Source organism: Leguminivora glycinivorella, chromosome 2 (genome assembly GCF_023078275.1).
Source record: "Leguminivora glycinivorella isolate SPB_JAAS2020 chromosome 2, LegGlyc_1.1, whole genome shotgun sequence".
Classification (NCBI taxonomy): Eukaryota; Metazoa; Arthropoda; class Insecta; order Lepidoptera; family Tortricidae; genus Leguminivora; species Leguminivora glycinivorella.
Window position 1 is genome coordinate 17,656,597 of NC_062972.1, and position 13,788 is coordinate 17,670,384.

The 13,788-nt window shown below is 35.5% G+C and overlaps 1 protein-coding gene and 1 long non-coding RNA gene across 5 annotated transcripts in view; both read right to left on the reverse strand.

Annotated features, from left to right (window-relative positions):
* Positions 1–13,788, reverse strand: part of LOC125239781 (protein MTSS 1) — a 166,847-nt gene that overhangs the window by 117,748 nt on the left and 35,311 nt on the right. The gene's annotated exons all lie outside the window — the stretch shown is intronic.
* LOC125239855 lies at positions 11,545–13,165 on the reverse strand. The gene is made up of 2 exons (XR_007178569.1): positions 12,358–13,165; positions 11,545–12,277 (listed from the first exon to the last, which is right to left on the reverse strand). It is a non-coding gene; the product is annotated as an uncharacterized LOC125239855 (long non-coding RNA).

The following is a 13,788-nucleotide window of genomic DNA, read 5'->3' on the forward strand; positions in this document are numbered from 1 at the left end:
TACTACCGAACACTGTGTGCTGGTTAAATTGGGGTGACCGTAACACTGGACACAAATTGGCCTCCAGCGGCGACTGTTACGAACGCATCAACACGCTGCATTACCCTTTATTGATTGAGAAGGTCACTGTCTCATTACCATGAGAACTTTCATGTTTATTTTCTGTGTGCATGTTAACAAAATATGGAACTATAGACAAACGCAAATTTTTAGCTCTACAGCCACAACCGTTTTATGATATACTTGCTTTGTGAATAAGTGCGTTTTCACATTATCCGATTCGATATCGGATGTCGGAAGGATTTCAAAGGCATAAAGCAATGATGGCAGCTTAAATGTATGAGATATCGGTCCTACATCCGATATCGGATCGGATAATGTGAAAATGCACTAACAATCAGCATTCAGTAATAAGTCGCGTCTGAGAGGAATCAAACTCCGAACTTATAAAATAATAACATCTTATCAAGTTAATGAAGAACGTAATCGATAAAGTGCAGTATTTACCAGTTCATAACATACATAAAGGAAGCTTTTAGGTACGCAAGTTTAAAGCTTGTGTTGTGTGGAAACAAATGTCAAGTGAGAGTCAAGGGTCTCGGCAGTACGTTCACCCAGTTTTGCCTCGGTGCCAACTATTATAGCCTCACAGCCTCACACTAGTGCACTTCCACTTACAGTGCCCTAACTTTTATAAAACACTTAAGGAGGAAAACGCGATAGCAGTATACTATTCATAAGTTTCATAACGTTTATGTGACAGTTCGACTACTTCAATATTCCGAGTACGAAATCAATAAAGACAAAAACTTCAAGAAGTTTTGTTAAGTGTGTTCTACTTTGTTTATTCGTTGTGTTGTCAAAGACAAACGTTCATTTCTTTAAAACTTCTAACTTACATTCAATTTCTTAATAAATATTTTATACCTACAACTAAACATCAAACATTTAATTAACCTATTAAATAGAAACCAAACTTAAATAGCTGCCGACAGTACCATCACCATATCAACTACCTGATCGAAATACATCAAATTTAATCGTACACTGCCATTACTGCCAAATATTAAGGGCAACAATTGTGTGCGTCATACTTATGCATCTATACAAATACGTAAGCATTAAATTGCAATCCATTATTCCAATTGGCTATATTCATCGTTGAACATTGATCGGGCAATATTTATTGCAATTTAACGAATCTAAATGAATGTGCAATAACCATCACTGTGTCAAATTTGTGACATATTAATTAGGTATATTGATTCATCATATTGATAAGGTAATGAATTGTATACCTACTGCAATTTTTGACTGATTATAATATATGTACACATATGTATCTAGATGACATATTATTAAAAAAAAAACAATTAGAACCAGTGACCTGCTCCAGAGTTAACTAAATCAGATAAAATTTTATTCCAAAAGAGAATAAACAAAATATTGAACAACCGTGCCCATTGAACCAACCAAAATGTGGATTCAATACTCAAAAACAGATGCAACGAACAAAAAGCTTTTTTTTTAACAAAGCTCTGTACAGACCAATGCCTGCGTACAAAAGACGGCACTCCCATGCATTTCGCTTTGTGTTCCCTCCCTTTGATTTTGAAAATGAGCACTCCTATAGGCCATATATGCATTTTACCATGGAACATCTGTAAAACAAGAATTGCACCTACAACGAGAACGAAAATAGATAATTGAAATAATAAGATAAGTCATTGGCATTAGGCATTGATAAATTCGATTTTTTTTTTGTTCTATAATCGACATTCTGCTTTTATTAAGACATTGCTTTTGATCAGACGACGACAAATTTGCACTGCCTAATACAACATAGACAACGAACTTCTAAACTCAAGAATAAAAAGGCTGACCACCTATTTGTGTAGGTCCATCGTAGTAAAGAAAACAGTAATTAACTAGTGATGGGTCGTCGGTAAAATACTCGTTACCAGTATTTTTCCATTTGGGAATATTACCAGTAAAATACCAATCTTACCGGTAATATTACCAAATCCCGGTAATATACAAAATTTTCGATTTTTATGAGACGCGATGGTTATTTTTTTAATTATGCATTACTAAGTCGCCACCATAAAACTTAAAAAAAACCCGTAGAGTGCCTCGGGGAGTAAATTACCAATCTTACTAGTAATATTCCCAAAAATACCGAGTAAATTACCAGTCTTACTGGAAACATTCCTTTCCTACATTGTCACCAACTGCAAATATACTTCGTATAATTTTGTGGTATCATGCAGCAGATATATCTAATATTTGAATATTTTGTCCCTGTTCCATAAAATATAAAACTATTTTATTAAACTTATAACTTTGCACACATCAGGCTAAATAGTAGGAAATTGACAGCTTTGGTTAGAAAGGAACCTACCCAAATTAATTTATTTTGACAAAAATTGTACTCGACGATATAAACGTAATTAGATAATTACCGTAAACTGGGGTTACTTTGATACTTGGGGTTACATTGATAAAAACTTCGTTTTTTAACGTAGAATTCTACATATCCCAACGCATCTGTCCATTTTTTTAACGGCGTTGGCACTATCGATAGTTACTTCCATTAGTTGCTCTAACGCAGCGAAAAAGTATAGTCGTGGGCAGTGCAAATCACGTGTCAAAATATAAGTATAGTTTATCGCTATCTATCATGTTCAAATAACTTCTAAACTAACTTAGTGGGTATTAAAGTAAAAGGTTCACAGTGAATTGAGTGAGCTTGCTAGAAATATTTTTGTATTAAGTTTCGTGTTAAAATTCAAACTGGGCATTTTATTACTAATTATTTAATTTGTGGGGTGTCTTTGATCACCTGCATAGGGTAACATTGACCATGCTTACACAAAGTTGATTATTGTGTATTATGTCAAGGTACTTAGTTATTGAGGCTGATAATTTGATCTCTTTTTGTGATAAATATTGAGACAATCTTACATAAAGTTGATTTTTCGAAGATGGTAATTTATATGTTTGATCAAAGTAACCCCAAAATAGCATTTAACAGTTGTAACTTTTGTACCGGCGAACAGATTTTTATGTGTCCTTAAGATAAAATACTTCTGTAAGGGGTTACATTCGATTACCAAAAAAAACCTAGTTTTAGTTTTTTTTCTCCGTACATTATTTTATTAGTATTTCTAGATTTTTAGCAGCGAAAGACTAAAAAAAGTTGATGTTAGAGAAGTTTAAACTTTGAATCTGATCAATGTAACCCCAGTTTATGGTACATATCTATTGTAATACAATTGCAAGTCTGCATTAGGTACCCAATAACTTTGTGTTAACTATGTGTGTGTACAGAATAGGTAATGTGAAACAAAACCAGCAAAGTCCGAGTAGGACGGGCGATTTTTTTCTCTCTTTTTTACTCTCATGTACAGTAAGAAGTGAAACTCCATTATCGGACCATTTTTCTACTATTTACAGTTTAACGAAAATTTGTTAGATGAGATTTAAGCAAAAATAAAATACTACCCTCTTAATTTTCTATATTTACAATACATAAACTAATCTGTGTGCCTACGGCTGTGTAACCCTGCCTTACCACCTTTCGGTTCTATGGTCCTAATACTACAGGTGATAGGAAATATGGATATTTTCAGGAAAAATTCTATTATTTCGCCTTCCGGTTCTGCGGCCCTGATACTACAGGTGATCAAAAATATGGTGTAGCTGGGAAAAATTATAAATGAAACTGTTTATACAGACAGACACGTTGCTACAGATGTAGTGCGAAAGCCGAAAGGCTTTTCCTTCGTATTTTTACGGAAACGTTCGTATTTGCCATGCTAGTTCAGACATTGTCAGTACGTCTTATACTGAGACTGGCTGAAATAGCATCTCACGCTCGTACATTTCCGTAAAAGTATGAAGAAATCTTTTCGCACTAAATTTGTAATCTGTGAGTAGCCTCATTTCTTAATTAATTAAAAAAAAAAAAACAATTTTGAGATGCCTATAATTCTAGTATAATAAGCTCTTTGATGTGATATGTAATACAAACTTTCATTTAAAAATTTTTAATTTTTACATTACCTAAAGTGACCCCTTATGATAGAAATGTATTAATGTAAGTTACATGTCCGTTTTTGGGTCACTAGGTTACATACGTCTATCAAATTTCAAGTTATTCGAATCCGTAGTTTCGGAGAAAATTGGCTGTGTCTGTGACAGACGGACGGTGATCCTATAAGGGTTCTGTTTTTCCATTTTGAGGTACGGAACCCTAATACAACAAATTAATACTGATTTAACAATTTTTTGTTATATTTTCGCCATATTATTCCTTAAAATTATGATTCATTGCAACTTTCATATCATACTACTATAGAAATATTACCAGTAAGATTGGTAAAATACTCGGTAGTATTGGGAATATTACTGGTAATATTGGTAGTTTACTAAATGACGTTAGGTAGGTATTATTTTTTGTTATAATACAATGCAACATGTCTCCTTTAATTAACCGGTAACGAAACTATAATTAACAGAAACTCTTAGTACCAATGTACTAATGGACAACGTGAGTTCCATAATTTTCGCCTATACTCATAGACGCGTGAAGATGCGTGTTTCATACTTAGATGGATAGTGCAGATCGCGAGATGCGGCATCACGCGCGAGCTCCTAGTATAATGGGAAGAGAATTTCCCATCGATAGAAAGAATAAACCGAATGCCGACAAAGTAATGAGGAATTACGATAAAATAAATGTAAATGTTTCATGGATGGAACATTATAACAACAACACAACATTATTATGTAAAAAAAAGGTAAAATTGCCATTGTTAGTAAATAAAAATCTCAGCTGGCTGGAAATCGAAGATCTGAAGAGCGAGTGTTACGAAATTATACCACCCGTTTTTCTCCACAACACTGTATAGGAATACTTTGCTAATACATTCTCAATTGACAACATTTCGTATTTTTAAGTACTACTTTTTACTGTTTGGTTTGAAAGAACTCAATAATAAAAGTTACACGTATTTTTTTATTTTTCAAAAAAACTGCTATTTTAACCCGAAAATCCCTTTTTATTACTACTTCGAGCAGACAGAGCGTAAGTTACAAACGTCAAAACTCAACTTAATGACGTCACATGTGTTGTTTCATAGACCTAAGAAAACGACAAATTCATTCCTAAAAAAAAGCGGTGACAAGTGTCACAGTCAAACTCAAGTGACATCCCAACCGGAAGATATTTTTGGTTACAGTGGCAGCTCCGAACAACGTCACTTCCCCTTAACCCTTAAGTTATATGATAAGTATTAGAGTAAAGTATAATTATATTAATATGATGATAAAATAAGACAAATACAATTCTAATTACTTCAAGGTGGTGCTCAGGGTCTGATGATGGAGCCAGATGGTGGTCACCAATACCAATGAACAATATGACTATACAACTTCGTGGTTTACATGTCATTCTAGCATTTTCACTTTCACATTTCAAGTGCATATACCACGAGTATAGGTTTTCGGGTGTGCTGATTTAAAAATTAATGACCGATTTGGAATCTGACATTGCTGACTGTCACTTTGACACAAAAGTCGTCATGGGTGTCGTAAAATAGGTTTTAGGGGGTGCTGATTCCAAAATTAATGGCCAATGTGGAATCTGACATTGCTGACTGTCACTTTGACACAAAAGTCGTCATGGGTGTCGTCAAATAGGTTTGCGGGGGTGCTGATTCCAAAATTAATGAACAATGTGGAATCTGACATTGCTGACTGTCACTTTGACACAAAAGTCGTCATGGGTGTCGTAAAATAGGTTTTAGGGGGTGCTGATTCCAAAATTAATGACCAATGTGGAATCTGACATTGCTGACTGTCACTTTGACACAAAAGTCGTCATGGGTGTCGTCAAATAGGTTTGCGGGGGAGCTGATTCCAAAATTAATGAACAATGTGGAATCTGACATTGCTGACTGTCACTTTGGACACAAAAGTCGTCATGGGTGTCGTAAAATTGGTTTTAGGGGGTGCTGATTCCAAAATTAATGACCAATGTGGAATCTAACATTGCTGACTGCCACTTTGACACAAAAGTCATCATGGGTGTCGTGAAATAGGTTTTAGGGGGTGCTGATTCCAAAAATAATGACTAATGTGGAATCTAACATTGCTGACTGTCACTTTGACACAAAAGTCGTCATGGGTGTCGTCAAATAGGTTTCCGGAGGTGCTGATTTGAAAATTAATGACCGATTTGGAATCTTGACATTGCCGACTGTCACTTTGACACAAAAGTCATCATGGGTGTCTTCAAAAAGGTTTCCGGGGGTGCTGATTCCAAAATTAACGACTATTTTGGAATCTCACAGTGCTAATTGTAATTTTGACACAAAAGGAATCATGGGTGTAGTCAAATAGTTTTTAGGGGGCACTGATTCCAAAACTAATAAAATAATTTAAAAAGTAATGACCGATTTGGAACCTGACATTGCACAGTACCCCTGGAAAGGAAACCTATTTGACGACACCCATAACGACTTTTATGTCAAAGTGACAGTCAGCAATGTCAGATTCCAAATTGATCATTAATATTGAGATCAGTACCCATGAAAACCTATTTGAAGACACCCATGATCACTTTTGTGTCAAAGTGACAGTCAACAGTGTCAGATTCCAAATTGGTCATTAGTTTTCAAACACCTCCGGATACCTATTTGACGACACCCATGACGACTTTTGTGTCAAAGTGACAGTCAGCAATGTCAGATTCCAAATTGGTCACTAATTTTGGAATCAGCACCCCCTAAAACCTATTTTACGACACCCATGACGACTTTTGTGTCAAAGTGACAGTCAGCAATGTCAGATTGAACATTGGTCATTTATTTTGGAATTAGCACCCCCTAAAACCTATTTTACGACACCCATGACGACTTTTGTGTTAGAGTGACAGTCAGCAATGTCAGATTGAACATTGGTCATTAATTTTGGAATCAGCACCCCCTAAAACCTATTTTACGACACCCATGACGACTTTTGTGTCAGAGTGACAGTCAGCAATGTCAGATTGAACATTGGTCATTAATTTTGGAATCAGCACCCCTAAAACCTATTTTACGACACCCATGACGACTTTTGTGTCAAAGTGACAGTCAGCATTGTCAGATTCCACATTGGTCATTAATTTTGGAATCAGCACCCCCTAAAACCTATTTTACGACACCCATGACGACTTTTGTGTCAAAGTGACAGTCAGCAATGTCAGATTCCAAATTGGTCATTAATTTTGGAATCAGCACCCCTAAAACCTATTTTACGACACCCATGACGACTTTTGTGTCAGAGTGACAGTCAGCAATGTCAGATTGAACATTAGTCATTAATTTTGGAATCAGCACCTCCTAAAACCTATTTTACGACACCCATGACGACTTTTGTGTCAAAGTGACAGTCAGCAATGTCAGATTCCACATTGGTCATTAATTTTGGAATCAGCACCCCCTAAAACCTATTTTACGACACCCATGACGACTTTTGTGTCAAAGTGACAGTCAGCAATGTCAGATTCCAAATTGGTCATTTATTTTGGAATCAGCACCCCCTAAAACCTATTTTACGACACCCATGACGACTTTTGTGTCAGAGTGACAGTCAGCAATGTCAGATTGAACATTGGTCATTAATTTTGGAATCAGCACCCCCTAAAACCTATTTTACGACACCCATGACGACTTTTGTGTCAGAGTGACAGTCAGCAATGTCAGATTGAACATTGGTCATTAATTTTGGAATCAGCACCCCCTAAAACCTATTTTACGACACCCATGACGACTTTTGTGTCAAAGTGACAGTCAGCATTGTCAGATTCCACATTGGTCATTAATTTTGGAATCAGCACCCCCTAAAACCTATTTTACGACACCCATGACGACTTTTGTGTCAAAGTGACAGTCAGCAATGTCAGATTCCAAATTGGTCATTAATTTTGGAATCAGCACCCCTAAAACCTATTTTACGACACCCATGACGACTTTTGTGTCAGAGTGACAGTCAGCAATGTCAGAGTGAACATTAGTCATTAATTTTGGAATCAGCACCTCCTAAAACCTATTTTACGACACCCATGACGACTTTTGTGTCAAAGTGACAGTCAGCAATGTCAGATTCCACATTGGTCATTAATTTTGGAATCAGCACCCCCTAAAACCTATTTTACGACACCCATGACGACTTTTGTGTCAAAGTGACAGTCAGCAATGTCAGATTCCAAATTGGTCATTCATTTTGGAATCAGCACCCCCTAAAACCTATTTTACGACACCCATGACGACTTTTGTGTCAGAGTGACAGTCAGCAATGTCAGATTGAACATTAGTCATTAATTTTGGAATCAGCACCTCCTAAAACCTATTTTACGACACCCATGACGACTTTTGTGTCAAAGTGACAGTCAGCAATCTGAGGTACTACATATTCGTAATCTGAAAGTAATCAAGTCAATAATTTGAGTTATTTTGAATCGACTATGATTCCGAATTATTGGTAATAGTAATGATTGTATAGATGATTAGTGATTCCTTTACATGTAATGGTAATTTACCGTTTCACTTGATTACATTACAAGTAATCTGACACCCAGTAGTGTCAGATTACAAAGTAAAATCAAGTAATCGTGTAATCCGGAATCGATTACGATTTCCCCATCTCTGGGTTTAGTTATATGGTTCATTGGTACTGGTGACCACCATCTGGCTCCATCATCAGACCCTGAGTACCACCTCTTGTCAAAGGTCTTGTTGAGACGAACCCAACGAGCCTAAACACGAAGTCGTTTACTTACATGGTTCACTGGTACTGGTGACCACTTTCTGGCTCCATCATCAGATCCCGAGTACCATCTTGATGTGTCTTATCATCTTGACCGTATTGTAATTTTCACATTTTTATCATCACAACGTTGTAATACTTTAACATTTAAACATAACAAAGTATTACAAAAGCAAATATTTACGGATCTAGGATCAAATTCGTTGGTCGCTGTTTACACACACACAATGCGAGGATAGCCCGTGTAGAAACAAGGCGTCCGACCCACACAACAATAAATATTCTCGACGTTTGCGATGAAAACTCGGAGACCAAAGCGACATACGTCTTACCTCCTCGAGCTCCGGCGCGGCACTGAAATCGCAGGCGTCCGTCGCCGGTAAAATAGCGACAGGAAGGCTAGTTTTCAAAAAATTGGCAAAAAATCATGATAAAATATTATAACGACAAATGGATAACAGCAGTTTAAGCACATTGTGCAGATTATTTATATACTGATGAATGGTTATGTTTTTTATTTAACCGACAGTTAATAAGATGTTCTAACTGAAACAAGTACTTTCACTGTCTTTTAGTATGAGTAAAGTGTACAACTTTGTCGATAAATATTGTGCATTTTACAATATATCGCCTTTTTTTGTCATAGCGCTCTTAAATGCATGATTTTTTTCTTTTAACTAGAAATTAATAATATGATAGACAATGGTTTTCTGACTCTAGGAAAAATAATAAAAAAATATTTAACATCGATTTTAATACTAAATCAGTGTTAGAAGTAAAATAGGCTAAATCTTACTTATATAAATATATAATTACTAGTAAAATTTATAAGAAAACTTTTACTACTATTAAAAAGGTACACTATTTGAGAAACCCCTATGATAAAATGATTAAACATAAAATAGTTACTAACTCTGAAAAAATCTGCCTGAATCATGTACTAAAAATCACCATCATCCAGTTTTTTCACACTTTTCCGCCATTTTTTCTTAAATGGTTGGAAATAATGTTTTTATTTAGTAATTGAGATGTAGGATCTAAGAAAAATAAATAAAAAAGTCCAGATAATATTTTGGCTATAAACTAGCCAAAATATACATACATACATACAAAATATACATACATTGTAGCCAAATGGCAACAATATGCATTTAAGGGTTAAAACTATTTTTAAGATTTTTTTACTAAAAATATGAAAAAAAAAATTAAAAAATATATTTTTGGCGTATATCTCGAAATGGTTTTTGATTTAGGGACATTGAAAAATTAAAAACGTTGTCAATTGGGAAATTTGTTCTATGTGCATGAACATGAAATACCATCAACGGATCCGCTGCTGAAATTTCTTATTCCCATTTTATAGATTTGATCCGACTAAGCCTATTTCATTCAGCCACTCACTTTCAATACTTATTACTTAACTATAGTTGACCGGTGAGTTGACCGATGGAGTTGGGCGGGACATGTTGCTAGGCAGAGTGATGGTAGGTGAACTAAAATGTTAACGGAATGGTGGCCGCTTACAGACGTAAGAAGCGCTTGGCATCCGTTAGCTCGTTGGGTGGACGCCATCCGCAAGGTTGCGGGTCACAACTGGATGAGACTAGCTCAGGACCGGGATACATGGCGTACTAGAAGAGAGGCCTATGCTCAGCAGTGGGCGATAAAGGGCTGACATGATGATGATGATGATGATGACCGGTAGTCCAATATTATAATTGGAAAATAAAGTTTAAATAAATAAAACAAATAATGATCGTGATAACACGTACGATAACGTGACTTGTTTATCGATATCCATCAACAACGAGCAGCTCACTCCGCACTACTCCGAGCTGCGGTACGTTGACCCCGCTGGTCTCAGCTTTTTGCTTCCTGTCAACTGCTATGATGCTGCATCCGTCACCTTACACGTACTGTGTTATCCACAATATACTGCTGTAAATTTTCAAGTATTTAGTCTTTCGAAGATGCATAACTGAAAAATGTTGTATACTAAGCTATATTTATATATTATTTTAGGGTTGTAACTGCTGTCTTAATTAAGTATCAAATAATGAGCCAATCGTACACTCTAAAAAATTAAGACCAACTAAGAGCACTTTTCTCTTAGTTGACGTTATGTTAATCACTACAATTACGATCTTATACACCGTGTTTCACTTAACACTAAAAACCTGAAAACAGTTTGTTCAGAATCGAGAGTAGAATCGATTGAGCTATATCTTGATGGGGGTAATATTTTTATTTAAATTAGTATTATTAGTTATTTTTTACGTGCCCATTCTATTGTACTCGTAATACAACATTGTGTATATCGCATTGCTAGAGGTTGTTTACCTTTTTTCAGTATTTAGGGGTATTAATACTGGCCGGTTACTTGGACGATTATTTTTTCCGCTACTAGTTTTATAATGTTCGGCACCACAGAGGGGTCCCTAGAAACATGTAACAGTGTCTTTCACCTATGCACATAGGTTGGGGTAAGTTCGGATAATAACTTTATTTCTATGTGGCTAAGTTCGGACACCCGTTTTATTTATGCCTCAGCTAATTTAAAGAACTCGAGCAGGGTCATGGGATATCGTTCGCCTGGGAGCAAAGAATGAGGTAGGTATTTATATTGAAACTTGTTGACGAAAGTACTAAAGAACAAATTTAAGTTTTTAGAGCGCCCCTTTCCTCACTCTTTTAGCTAACGAATGATCGCAATTGAAAGAAACAACTATAACTAATTTAATTAATTTATTGTAAAAACAACCTTCACTAAGTTCTTATTTTCTATCACCACCGTACAGTCTAACGGAGGTGGAAGTATTTAATTTAAGTTTTATTACAGGAAATATATGTATTTATATCGCTCCACAAAATTATATTGGTCTTATTCCTGGATGGATATCCTTAATTAAAAATGCTATGTTATAAATGTAAAATATCCTAGGTATTAATCCGTTTCACAAACTTGGGCGGTTTCTCTCACGAGTAGTTTTGGCAGCAAACTGCTAACTCCAGTTCAGGACATAATACCAGGATAGTAGCAGGATAGTATGGGGAACATATACCCGGATAAAAACACCCTGGTGGACAAACAAAATAACCAGGTGAGATAATTTTGGAAATCGGTAACTTGTTGTTTTAATTAATTCTATATTTTTAATCGCGGGGTTGCTTTTAGGGGTTTTTGGTGTAACAGAGATAAAACCACTTACCAGAAAGGCTGGGTGTTTTCCTTATTCTCCTCTGGATGTCACCGTCACGTTCTCACGTGGCAGCGATGGGAAGATTGAAGGCTGGAAAGGTAATACAAAATAATAAGAAACGGTGTTCTGGACAAAGAACATGAAGGAATAACCTCCGAGCAACACTTGTTTTATTACCAAAACTCACCGAAATAAACTGGCTGTTTACTTTTCTTTGTAAGGGCGGCTTACATTTTTAGGTTAATCGAGTTTAACGGGCTCGGCTAAAAGAACAAAATATTGATTAATACGTGAAGACCACACAATAAAGAAAACAAAGCACTCTTTGAACACTAAAACATACCCCGGAATGAATAGATTGCCTGGGATATTAACTATCTCAAAATTTCACATGCTGTCAGCTACGATTCACTTCAGGCAATGACAATATTTCAATGGTGGCCCGAGACCTTAGCCACGTATCCAACCAAAGAAAAGGAAATATTAGATTGTGAAAACTTTCACCAAAAATTAAGACAAATAACAACATACCCCTCATTTTAAAATTCTAAGTATTTTTGTATGGAAAGAAAAAATTAACTTACATTAAACGAATCTTCAACCCCGTAATGCAAATAGTCACCTTTGCTAATGACCATATCATAGACAAATGAGAACACGACTAACGCCGCAGAAGAAAAACAAAACCAAACTATTAGCTAAATTTTATTGCAAACCAATATCCTAGAATTACTTTACATGTTATAATGTTAATTTATCTTAATGAAAATGAAATCAGATTTTCTCCGACAAGAAAAAAAAACTTTCATTGAACGGGTATTTATGTGACTCAAATCTTCCCCAACCAGTTTATAAACGTCAAACTGTCAGAAGTGACAGAACACATCTAACCCACGCAGGGTCTCCAAAACAAAGTGAATTTATTACGAAAAGTGAGTGAATACTAAACCAAATGAGATTAAAACTGTGTGGTGTAATACAAGGGAAGTACAGCTTAAAATTGCAGGGCCATATGGCTACGAAATATGTGTAAAATAGCAAACTAGTGCATCAGTTCCGGCATCAGAATTTTACCGGTATGTTTTTATACTTTAAACTCCATTCTAGGGCTCAGTGTTGTGAATTTATACTGCATTACGTTTTCCATTTATCCATCCCTCTACTTGCAGCTTAATACGTTAGAAACTATGGAGATGCGTAACCTCTGAAGTGTTACAGTTTGACGTTGTTTGTCAGTTAAATCTTAATGTTTATCATAAGTCATAACAAATTGAACTCGTACCTAATTACAACCTTGTCATTTTGAATATTGAGTTTATTTGTGCTTACTGCGATTACCTGTCCAATTTGAAGTTTACTGTGACAAAGCTTTAAAGTGTTTTACAGTGACATCTTAGCTGTCTATTGGTAAACCTTCTATCGTTGCAGTAACGTACACAAATAAATAGTCTTATGGTTTATGATGGTAGTTAGCAATTATTTTATTGAGTGTAGAGCTAAAAGTCAAGTAGAGCTGTACAGAAAATTAAAAATTCAATTAAAAAAAAAGTAACGATCAGATTAAAAGATGAATACTCTAGATGAGTTTAAAAAAATAAAAATCAGTTGGGGTGGCTGAGGTTTTGAGTGATACCGGAAACACCGTGTATAATTCAAATAAAGCTGATTACTAAAAACAATAAGGGAATGTATGATTGATAACTTGGGTGTTTTGTTATTCCTAACCATTGTACACCTTGAATCAATTATTAACTTGTTAGGCATAACATAGGTT